The sequence below is a fragment of the Macaca thibetana genome, chromosome 17 (assembly GCF_024542745.1).
Source record: "Macaca thibetana thibetana isolate TM-01 chromosome 17, ASM2454274v1, whole genome shotgun sequence".
Taxonomy (NCBI): Eukaryota; Metazoa; Chordata; class Mammalia; order Primates; family Cercopithecidae; genus Macaca; species Macaca thibetana.
The window spans coordinates 11,003,123-11,015,494 of NC_065594.1; the positions used below are offsets into that span (position 1 = coordinate 11,003,123).

The 12,372-nt window shown below is 38.3% G+C and overlaps 1 protein-coding gene across 1 annotated transcript in view; it reads left to right on the top strand.

The window, feature by feature from the left end:
• Nucleotides 1-12,372, top strand: part of LOC126940753 (elongation factor 1-delta-like) — a 110,066-nt gene that overhangs the window by 88,256 nt on the left and 9,438 nt on the right. The window contains exon 2 of the mRNA XM_050766924.1: nt 11,368-11,540. The gene's annotated coding sequence lies outside the window, so the exon portion shown is untranslated. The remainder of the gene's footprint in view (nt 1-11,367; nt 11,541-12,372) is intronic.

The window sequence follows — 12,372 nt, forward strand, 5'->3', positions numbered from 1 at the left end:
AATCCAAACTACTAATAGCATTAATACAATGAGCAAGATAAGTATATATTTGGGCAAAAAAACATATCTGCTTTAAAAGCTTTCTTAAGATCCTGTTTTTCAGCTGTTCATCATAAATTAATACTACAAATATTTAGTTTTATGAGGGTAGAAAAGTGTTGATTGGGCATCTGTGAAGTTTGGTTTTTGATATTTGGGCCTTTGCTAGCTTCTAGAATATGATATAAAATAAGTAAAATAAGATAAAAATATTTGTATGTAGAGAGTGATAAAAAATAAATAGACGGATGGGTAGATTCATCTGAGATGATAGGAGAGCCTGGGAGAATTGAAGTGGAATGTCAAGGGCCACCTTACTGTCGAAGGCAGTTCCCAGCGTTGACCACGTGTTTTTGCAGCTGGCTAGTACTCCCCAGCAAGCAAACAGGCCAGACTCTGAAATCTTGTATGCTACGTAGGCACATTTGTAATCCTGAATTGGAATTTAGTTTCTGGGCAGAGGTAAGAAAATGGTGACTCCTTTTTCACTCTCGAAGGTAGAAAGACATTCTGCTTTTTTGGAAGGACACCTTTTGAAATCCCTTATTTGATTTTGAAATCCCTCATTTGATTTTGAAATCCCTCATTTGATTTTGTTGTTTTCCCTGCATCATAGAAAATCCCTAGAAATCAGGATGGGGACACATGAGATGCTTTGTGGATAAGGAACCAGGGGAATGGAAGGCAGAAGCAAAAGGAAGTGCCTGGAATTAGTTGGGAAACAAGGAGTAAACGGGGAAATTTATATTTTATAGACATTGGTGGCAATAGAAGAATAGACATGGTGGGAATTATTTACCTGATGCAGCTTCTCGGCCTCTCAATGTGTTTCCTCCACTGTATAATGGAGATAACGTTAGTACCACACTCACGAGGGTGAATGAAATACTGCGTAAGAAATGCTTAGCATAGGACCTGGCCAGAGGAAATGCACAATAATTTATTCAGATTCAGAGATAATTTTTTTGTTATTTTTAATAATGATTTTCAGTTTTATTGAGTAGTAATAAAAGAATGCCTTACATAGCATGACAACATAAAACAAATTGGTATTTTGAGATTTGTTTCATGGCCTAGTACGTAGCCCTTTTTTTGTTGTTGTTCTAAATAAGTTTGAAAAGACAGTATTTTTGGTTGTAGTGTTCTTTGTCCCATTACATCAAGCTTTTTAATTGTGATATTTAAATCTGTATGATTACTATTTTTTTGTTTGCTTAATACCAGTTTCTGAGAAACTATTCTTACTCTCAGGTACCTGAGGTTATTAAAAACGCCAACCCCAAAACCAAGTTGGCATTTAAATGGCCATGAGTTATATGTTTTTCCTCTGACTAAACCTGAAATTGCACAGAATAGAGCCAGCTTGATGTAGGAGATGACAAGGACATTTTAAATATTTTTCATTAAATGTGTGGCATCACCTCAACAATCAGTGCAGCATGAGATTCCACTCCAAAGCTACTGAAGGTATTCTTGCTGCACTTCCTTCTGGAGGCTTCAGATAGAAGAGCCTGAAGAACATTAGCAGCATCAGAAAGTGTGGGAAGAATCTCCAGGTTATTCAATTTGTCCAGCCCTTCAGTGTGTAGTAAGCCAGCACCTAAATCAACTAAGATAACCGATATTTATCCTGATCTTGAAGTTCTTGGGGCTAAACTATTTCACAGTTTTTGTTGGTAGCTTGTGAGGAAACTCTTTCTGTCAAGAAATGCTTACCGCCCCCCCCAGCCTCCATTTTGGCTCTTCACTCATTTTCTCTTTCCTTCTTTCTCTAATGTTTGTTGAGCACCTTCTCTAGGCAACTCACTGTAACAATGAATGTGTTACCTAGAAATGTCAAAGCAGACATTCTTTCTGACATTCTTGGAGTCTTACAGTGTATAAATTAAAACTTAAACATAATTCAGGGTGAGAAAGTCCTTGTCAGAGTGAGAAAGACTCACATAACTCTTGGGCATATGTGTATTTTCCACTCACTGTTGATGCAGGTGATAGAATCAGAAGAATTATTTTCACTTTTATTTATTAATTTTATTAGCTGGAGCCAGGCATAGCAGCTCATGCTTGTAATTCCAGCACTTTAGGAGGCCGAAGTGGGAGGATGGCTTGAGGCCAGGAGTTCAAGACCAGCCTGGGCAACCATAGTGCCACCCCACCTCTACAAAAATAAATAAATAAATTAGCCAGGCATGGTGGCATACACCTATGGTGCCACCTACTCAGGATGCTGAGACAGGAGGATTGCTTGAGCCCTAGAGTTCGAGGCTGCAGGGAGCCATGATCACACCACTGCACTCCAGGTTGGGTGACAGAGTGAGACCTTGTCTCAAAAAAAGAAAAAAGAAAAATTGTATTAGCTGGAATCTATTTCCAAATCTTTGGTCAAATGCACTGACAGAAGGTGTAGCATTGCCTTTTTAAAAAGTTTTATTTACATGTAATTGACATATAATAACCTGCACATATTTATACACTTTGATAAGTTATTTTGTTTTTGGTTTTGGTTTTTGAGACCAAAACCAGCTCTATCACCCAGGCTGGAGTGAAGCGGCGTGACCTCGGCTCACTGCAACTTTCATCTCCTGGGTTCAGGTGGTTCTCCTGCCTCAGCCTCCTGAGTAGCTGGGATTACAGGCATGTGCCCACCACACGCAGCTCATTTTTGTATTTTTAATACAGACAGGTTTCACTATGTTGGCCAGACTGGTCTCGAACTTCTGACCTCAAGTGATCCGCCCGCCTCGGGGTCCCAAAGTGCTGGAATTACAGGCGTGAGGCACCACGCCCAGCCAATAAGTTTTGACGTAAGTATATACCTATGAATCCATCACCACCCCTTCAACATTTCATCCAGTGTCTTGGTAATCCCCCCATCCCATCCCTCCACCACTATCGCCAGGCAACCACTGATCTGTTTTCTGTCACTAAAGATTAGCTTACATTTTTTAGAATTTCATATTGGTGGAATCATACAGTATGCAGCTTTTTGGTCTGCTTTCTTTCACTCAGCCTAATTATTTTGAGACTCACCCGTGCTGTAGCCTTCCTTTTATTGCTAAATGGTATTCTATTGTATAGATACACCAGTTTATTCATTCAATTGTTGGTGGACGTTTTGTTTCCAGTATTTGGCTATTATATAAGTAAAACTGTTATGAACATAATATACTCGTCTTTGCCTTCATTTCTCTTGAGTAGGTACTAAGAGTAGAATGGATGGATTGTATAGTAGGTGTATGTTTAGATTTTTCAGAACTTTTTAAACTTTTTTCTGAAATGGTTTTACCATTGCATATGTGAATTCCAGTTGCTCCACATTTGGTTTGGTCAGTCTCCTTTAATTGTAGCCATCCTAATAGGTCAGTAGCAGTATGTCATCATGGTTTTAATTTGCATTTCTTTAATGAGTAATGATGCCAAACACATTTTCATGTACTTATTTGCCTTCTTCATTTTTATGAAGTATCTGCTCCTGTGTTTTGCCCATCTTTTAATTGCATCGTTTGTTCTTATTATTGAGTCTGGAGATTTCCTCACATATTCTGGATATAACCTCTTTATCAAATAAATGCCTTGCAAATATTTCCTCCCAGTCTGTGTCTTATCTTTACATTCTCTTCACAATGTCTTTCAAAAAGCAGAAGATTTTAATTTTGATAAAGTCCAGTTTATTAATTGCCTTCCATGGATCAGAGGTTTTCTTTTACATTTTCTTTTAGAAAATGTATAGTTTTAGAGTTTGCATTTAGGCCTGCAGTCCATCTGGAGTTAGTGTTTGCATGTGATATGAGGTATAGATCAACATTTTTTTTTTTTTTTGCATATGGATGTCCAAGTGTTCTTTCGCAACTTATCAAAAAGACTATTTTTTCTCTACTTAATTGCCTTTGCACTTTTGTCAAAAACAAGTTGTCTATTTACTTATGGATTCATTTCTGGACTCACTGTTCTATCCCACTGACCTTTTTGCCTATCCTTATGCCAGTACCACACTGTCTTTAGTGTAGCTTTATGTCAAGTCTTGAAATCAGAAGGTTTTTTGTTTTTGTTTTTGTTTTTGTTTTTTTAAGACGGAGTCTCCTTCTTTTGTCCAGGCAGGAGTACAGTGGCGTGATCTTGGGTCACTGTAACCTCCACCTCCTGGGTTCAAGCAATGCTCCCTTCCTCAGCCTCCCGAGTATTACAGGTGCCCGCCACTACACCCTGCTAATTTTTGTATTTTTTAGTAGAAACAGGGTTTCGCCATGTTGGCCAGGCTGGTCTTGAACTCCTGACCTCAGGTGATCTGCCTGCCTTGGCCTCCCAAAGTGCTGGGATCACAGTCGTGAGCCACTGTGCCCACAGAAATCGGTAGTAGTAATTCTCCAACGTTTTTCTTTTTCAGTGTCATTTTGGCTATTCTTAATTCCTTGCATTTCCATTTGAATTTTTGTATCAGTTTGTAACTTTCTACCAAAAAATTTTTTTGCTAAGATTTTGACTGGTATTACATTGAATCCACAGATCCGTTTTGTTATAGCTGAACAATACTGAGTCTTCTGACCAATGAACATAATATATCTCTCCATTTATTTAAATTTTCTGTAATTCCTTTTAGTCATATTATTTTAGTTTTCAACAGACATATCTATCACATCTTTTGTCAGATTTTTTCCTAAATATTTAATATTTCTATGACATTAAAACATTTTAATTTTGGTTTTCACTGCTAATGTAGAAACACAATTGATTTTTGTGCATTTATCTTATATCCTACAGCCTTGCTGAGCTCACTTAGTAGTTCTTGTAACTTTTTTATGGGTTCCATCAGATTTTCTACATAGATGATTATTTTATCTGCAAATACAGTTTTATATCCAACTGGATGCTCTTTGTTCTTTTTCTTGCCTGATAACACCATATAGAGCCTTCAGTACAATGTTAATAGAAGTAGTAAGAGCAGATGTCCTGCCTTCTTCCTGATGTTAAAAGGAAAGCAAGCATTCAGTCTTCCATCAAGTACTGTATCACCTGCAGGCTTTTTGTAAATGTCTTTTATTAGGTTGAGGAAGTTTCCTTGTTCTTGTTCTGTTGAGTGTCTTTAAAGAGGGAAATGGGCTAACCAGAGGTAGTTAGTTAAGACTCAAAGGGCCAAGTGCCTTGTCAAAGGTAGAATGCTTAAGGAACTAAGCCTCCAAGTAGCCAGACCTGTTGGGAGTCTGAAGCAGTAACTCAAGAATGAGATAATGAATACTACCACTGATCAGTGTCAGCAGGGGTGAGGAAGAAGACACAGATCAAAAGATGTTTAAGCGGTAACAATGACACGATTTGGACAGAATAATTCCAAGGTTTCTGGCTTGGGTCACTGGGTAAATGTGGTGCCATTTCCGTAAAATAAAAAACACAGACATTCAGGAGCTGCACATTTGGAGGAACCAGTTTTATACGTGCTGAGTTTGCACCAGGAAATAGTCAGTATGCAATTAAATATAGATATCTAGGACACTGTGGAGAAGTAGGGGGTGGAGCCTGCACTTAGACATCCTCAGCTCACAGAGGCAAGTTGAACCACAGGTGAGAATGCCCAGTGATGGTGGAGCCACTGATGCAGCAGCTCTCTCAGTTACAGTGGTCACGTGACAGCCTGGTTCTGGCAACCACATTTCTCAAGTTAAACACTGTCCTAGTAGTTGGACACACAAAAAACAAAATTTTTCAGTTCTTTTATGAATGCCAATTGTAGTTAAATCCCTTAAACAGAAGAAGAAGACATAAACTAACAGTACTTCCTCTCATAGACCATGTGGGCGTGTCAGGGATAGTGTAGAGAGGGAGATTTCTTGATGTTGTACCCTCTCACCAGAGAGCCACACAAGCCTAGAAAAAAAAAAAATGTGCCCTTAAGCCTTACCTTAATTTGAGAAAAGGCCAGGCATTTACTGGCATTTTGCTGGGACTTGCACAGTTGAGCAAGGAAGAATGCAAGCGTAAATGAAGTTAGATTTCAAGCCAGTAAAAACTGGTTCTGAAGCATTTTTAAAAAGTAAAGTCTGCATGACATTAAAAACGGTGTTAAGAGTCCGCTTCAGCAAATCCCTGTATCACAGTTTCTGGAATAAATAAAGATGGTTTAGAAGAAGGGTTACTTACTAGAGTTAGAAAATTTTAAATGTCTTCTTACATTTTGTTAGGAATTACCAACTTGGTTTTAAAAGTTACAGCCAATTTTTTTAATGCAGACTCTTTTAAAGTCTGTATTATTATCTGGAAGACGTCTGATATATGATGGTGTTAAAATACATATTGTAACACCACTGATTGTTTTTCCTTTGGTCCTCTCAGATTGTCCCATCTTGTTTTTCCACTGTCCATACTTCTGCATGAGGTAAGGTCCTGTGTTAGGCACAGGATTGCTATATTTGTCATTCTGCGGACATTGGGTGCTAATGTCACACCTGAGTGCCTTTGCCCAGGGTCCACTCATCTATCTTGTGAACTTACTACTTCTCGTCTGAGAACCCTTTCCCATCCACTCTCTCCATCAGGAAGAGAAGACGGAAGCACTTTTTTTGTGTCACCTCTGCACAGAGCAGTCACTCTGTATTTCAATAATTTGTGTATTGTTGTTCTGCTCCTTTTTTAGATGAAAAGATTCTGAAGAATAGAGATCTTGAACATAGCATCGTGTCAAATGCATAATAGATATTCAGTAAATGGGGCCTGCCAAAGAGAGGGAGGGAGGAGAATAGAGTCTTTGAGGAGACCCTGAAGAATCTGAGCAGAAGGGACCTGAGACATAGGAAGACAAATGAGAAGTAATAGTGTCGTGGAAGCCACGGGAGCAGAGAATTGTAACAGGGGAAGACTGGTCATTAGTGTTCATTGCTATTGAGAGCCAATGAGATACCGAATGTCCACATTGTATTTTTAGGATCTGAGAAAAGATTTCCTCAGCCATAATCACACCACAGGTAATACTGCAAACATCATTACCCATATTGAGCGAAGATGTGTTGGCAACAAGAGGTGACTGGTGACCTTTTGGAGGGAGAAATCAATTGACCTGTTTGACTTGGTGATATCCATCATTCCGATATTCTATACTGTTGTTTTTTCCTAGTGGCAAACCCACTGATTAGTAGGTCATCTCAGTTGAAAACTGAATAGAGTTCAAAAATAAGAAATGTTAGCAGGATACGCAGTATAGCTGGTTCAGCTTGAGATTTGGGAATTAATTTGGTAAATCCATACAGGCCTGAAATCTTCTTGGTGGACCATTTCTATGGAGGTGACAATGAGAAAAATGGTTACAGTTGTAAAATTATGTTGTTCTCAATATAATTACAGCTATCTCACAACAAGCAAAATAATTCAGCAGTTCTATTTAAAAGCTGCCAATGGGGCTGGACACAGTGGCTCATGCCTGTAATCTCAGCCTTTTAGGAGGCCAAGGCAGGAAGATCACTTGAGGTCAGGAGTTCAAGACCAGCCTAGGCAACCCCCATCTCTACAGAAAAAAAGCTACCAAAATCCACAAGGAAAGCATGGCTACAAAGTGAGGAAATGTCTTTCTACAGACTGTTTGAACAATCTGAGGGAAAGAAGATTAAAGTCTTATTACCAGGAAGAATAAAATTTCCATGATACTGTAACATCGTTTAATATAAATTACACAACTTCTTGAAGGATAATAAAATAATTCAAAAGAGATTAATGTATTGGATTTATAGGGGAATAGAGACCTTTAAAAACATAATAGCCAGGCATAGTGGCTCGTACCTGTAATCCCAGAACTTTGAGAGGCCGAGGCAGGAGGATCACTTGAGCCCAGCAGTTCAAGGCCAGCCTGGGCAACATGGTGAAACTCCATCTCTACAAAAAATATAAAAAATAGCTGGGCATGGTGGTGCACACCTGTAGTCCCAGCTGCTCAGATGGCTGAGGTGGGGGGTTTGCTTGAGCCTGGGAGGTGGAGGCTGCAGTGAGCCATGATTGCTGTCGCTGCACTCCAGCCTGGGTGACAGATAGAGACCCTGTCTCAAAAATAATGATGATAATGATAATAATGGTCATTAAAACAGAAAATGTCCATTTATGTATTTAAAATTATTTATTTATACTATAAGTTTTGAAATTCCTCTTAGCCCAAAGTCTGTATCATCATTCTTCTGACTACTTGAAAAAAAAAATTCCACTTTGACTGTTGCTATACAGAAGGAGAGATGGACCTAACATTGTAATCTATAAATATTCTCATGTAGACAAACCACGCTAAATGTTCTGTGGTTGATTATCATTCATGTGGCAGCCAGTTTAACTCTTTTGAAAGAATGATTTACTTTTTCATGTTCACAGGTTTAATACTACTTTTGAATAAATAAAAATTCTTCCTTGTTTACGTTGCTCTAATATTTTAACAATAGAAAAGTCAAGTTGTTCTCACTTTTCTCCATTAAAGAAGTGTGTTAAATGAGCTAGATCTCCATCTGTTTCTATACTTTATGAGGGGAAAATGAGTTGGGCAGGAGAGAGATGAAGTTGGACACATCAGGAACTTCTCTTGCCTCTCTTAGGTCATTTAATTTTTAGAGGTTTAGAGGACTTGATGTACCTCTGAAGTAGGGTAGAGGATTTTTTTTCCTAATCGTAATTTAAATGTCAGGAATACATAATGCTTTTATCTAAAATGCATTTTGGTGTGAAAAAGCCTCAACATGGATACTTTATTAGTAATGCAGTTACTTTCTTATATACTCTGGGAAAAACTTTGAATTTTCTTGCTTTTTCTTTTTCATTCTGTGAACCTCAAAGAATTCCTGGCAACTGTTACACAGGGCAAACCTAGTTGAGTGAGCCAGATCACTCCTCAATCGCACAGTTGATGCAGTGAGAATTTGCTTGAAACCAATAATTGTTTTTAGGAAAGTAGAGAAAGACTTTTAATTCCTTTTAGATATTATACACATTGAACAATTGTTATGGTGGTATAGTTTAAGGCATGAACTTGAACTTTGGAGTCAGATAAAACCTGTGTTCAGATCTTCTCTCCTCTAATTCCTATGTGTTTGACTCTGTGTCTCAGCATCTTCATCTATAAAACAGGGTGATTAGGAGGAATCAATGAGATAATCCACGCCAAAGGCTTCACGCAGAATCTGGCCAGTTTTAAGTATGCAGTAAATGATGGCTATTATTGTAATGCATTCTAGATGCATATGTACTTTGTTCTGTGTTTTCAGCTGGACTCTTAAAGACAAAGGCACACTATGCAGACATGCCTGGTGTACACTCTGTGTGATAATAATGCCTTTCCTTAAAGACTTCTGTTTCATCTCATACACGCTCTTATTTGGCCCCGTGATACCAGTGTGATGGAGAAAGACACAGTCACCGAAGAGCTTGAGCTTCTGCTTTCCTGATTGCCGAATTTCTCCCCGTTAGCACCCAATCCTTTGTGCCCTAGGATTCTATCTTGCTTTATATTTGAAAATTAAACACTGTTCTTGAAGTTAGGGTTGCAGGAATGTATGTTTTTTCCTCCTATTATATCATTATCTCAAACTTTTAAAAATGCTTTTACTTTATATTTCCTTGCTAGAAAAAAATGTATTGTTATTAGGGTAAGGGAGATTCAGGCAGTCTCATGGGCTTTTAGAAATGGTTTCATAAAAGTTACTCATTGTTTTGAAGTTCATGGTACATTTCAACTTGACTAAATTATTCTAGGTCCTGGGAGGGAAGTAGTGCAGATGATTCTCAGAATTGGTGAAATAACTTAATAATCTAATAGATAAATATGATTGCTGGATTATAATTATAATTATAATAGCTGGATTATAATGGCAACTCTCAGTTGGGAATACTTGTAAAAAAAAAAAATGCTTTTCTCTCCAGAAAATCTGTTGCTGAAAGGGCATAAAGAGAACAAAATCTGTATTAGTGTGGAAGTATATTCTCAATTTGATAAAAAGAACCAGCTCCTACATATCAACAAACATTAAAACGTATTTAGCATCTAGGAAACCAAAATAAACAATGATTTCCGAAATGACCCCTAAATTCCTTATAATGTTATATATCTGTTGATTCCAGGCACTGGGAAAAGAAAAGGCAAATCTCATCTTCTCACATTGCAACCAGACACAGCACGAAAGGGGTGTTGTGTGTATGTGACAGAGAGAGATTGCTGATGGACATGGGCATAGCCCTGAGGCATGGCTGGGGAAGATGAATTATAGAGTGATGATTTCTGCACAGTCAGTTAAGGAAAAAAGTGCAGAACATTTCCACATACGTAGAGCAAGAGGGAAGGCAGGAAAGGACATAAAAATGCAAAATCCAGGAGAGAGAGAGAGAGAGCGAGAGAGAGAGAGAAAGAAACTGGGTGACAGGACAAGCAGGAATCTTGAGTGAAGAAATGCTGGTTTTTCTTAGACCACCAAACCCAATGACCATTTTAGTTGAAAGCTAGGCAGAATCTACGCAAGGATAATAACATTGACTTTTTATTTGTGAGTGGAGGCCTGTCATTACTTCTATGGCTAAGGCTTGTTTTCTAGACCTCTGACTCCACTGCCAGGCAGTGGGAACTTCTGGAGAAGCTCTCTGCCAGCTGGAGCACAGGATGGAAGGGGTGGGTGGCAAGCAACAGCGGGTTCCCGGCACTGCTGCCTGACACACGCCCACAACCGGTTCCTTCCTGGTCATCACCAGTCATCTCTCATCTCCCTCTTCCAGCCAACTTCCAGTTGGTGGCCAGCCAAATAAGACATTGAATAAAGAAGGATGTTCATTCTGTGTTATGTGTATAGTTTGAAACTTAAAGGCATGAGGGAATGTAAAAATGCTTCCCCAAAACTGTTTAAAATCTGTAAGAGTTTGGGAAATGATACAACAAATTAGACTTGGAATTTACATAGGCATTTATTCTTTAATAGTGAACTGTGTTTGCTCTATGCACCCATGAAGATGAAATTTCATGCAGCAACCATTACACCACTTTTGTTACCATCCACTCTGAGTCCCATCTGTTCAAATTCCCCAGTCTTCTGCAACTAATGTTTTTTTTTTCTTTTTTTTTTTGAATCTCTCTTCCCCTGTGCTATTAACTGTAGAAAGGAGGGGCTACTTAGTAATTCTACACCTGTTCAAGTCCACGCCTATCAACTTGTTAAGCTTCCCAAACAAGTGCAGGGTAAAGCATGAGAACATCAGAGTCTGGGGCGGTGGCAGCTGCAACGGTGGCTGTGACGGTGGCTGCCACTGGGTTTGGCTTTTTGGATTTTTGTTCAGAGTCTCTAATGTATCCCCGACAATGGCGGTTGATGACAGCAATTTATTTTCCAGACCGAAGAACAAACTAAATTCATCTCAAAATGATTATAAATCATCAAGACGGAGTAGCCTGCCACCTGAACTACTCATAGGAAATGACATTAGAGGAAGACTTCAAAGAAACATTAAGAACTTGGATCCCATTCACCTGAGGCACCCGAAGAAGAGACCATCCATATTTCCAGGTAGGAATTGTTTACATTTATATCATCCAATTGAAACAAAATCAAACACACAGACACACACACAGATTATATTTCCCTTGTTACAATCAGTTGTTCATTTAAAATTAACTTGGGTTACATTCGAAGACTTTAAGTAAATAAACATGTTTGAATATAAAAGTTAGAATAATTGTTTGATCTGAAAGCAACCTATCTTCTTCCTTTTATTTTCTTTATTGATTGTAACATATTTAAGGACCTGTAAATAGGCAGCTATTTTATTACTTGTTGGTATCAGCAGGAAAGTGGAACTGCTTTGCTTGCAATCCTGAAGAATTCCATTGCTGTATTTCTTTCTCTGGCATATTTTTTTTGCAATATTACTGGATTGTTGGGTGAAGTTGATGTTTGTGTGCACCAAAAATTAACACCATTAAATACTCCAATGCATGTTTCAAATTCCTGTCTTGTATCAGAGCCTAAAACCATTTGTAGTAAAAAGCTCAACTCAACGGTGTGGATGGTAAAATGTATTAGAGCACAGGAGACATGGATTTCAGTCTTGATAGAGGGACTCTGATGTCTGCCCCAGATGTTTATGTGTGGATATTATAGATATGTAGATTGTCAGAGATACCTGTGACTGTGAACCTTAATTGAGCTATCTAAGTGATCACTGGAGAGTATGAATTATATAGCCAATTTGATTTTAATACTATCTGCTTTGGAATTTCCAGGAAAAACTGAAAGTGGTCTTTTTGTTATGGCTGATTGATTTATTGGAGCCTTCTTTATGGGGGACAGATGAGACTAAATTATTTTTTGGTTTTCTGTATTCATAGAGTTAACCCAA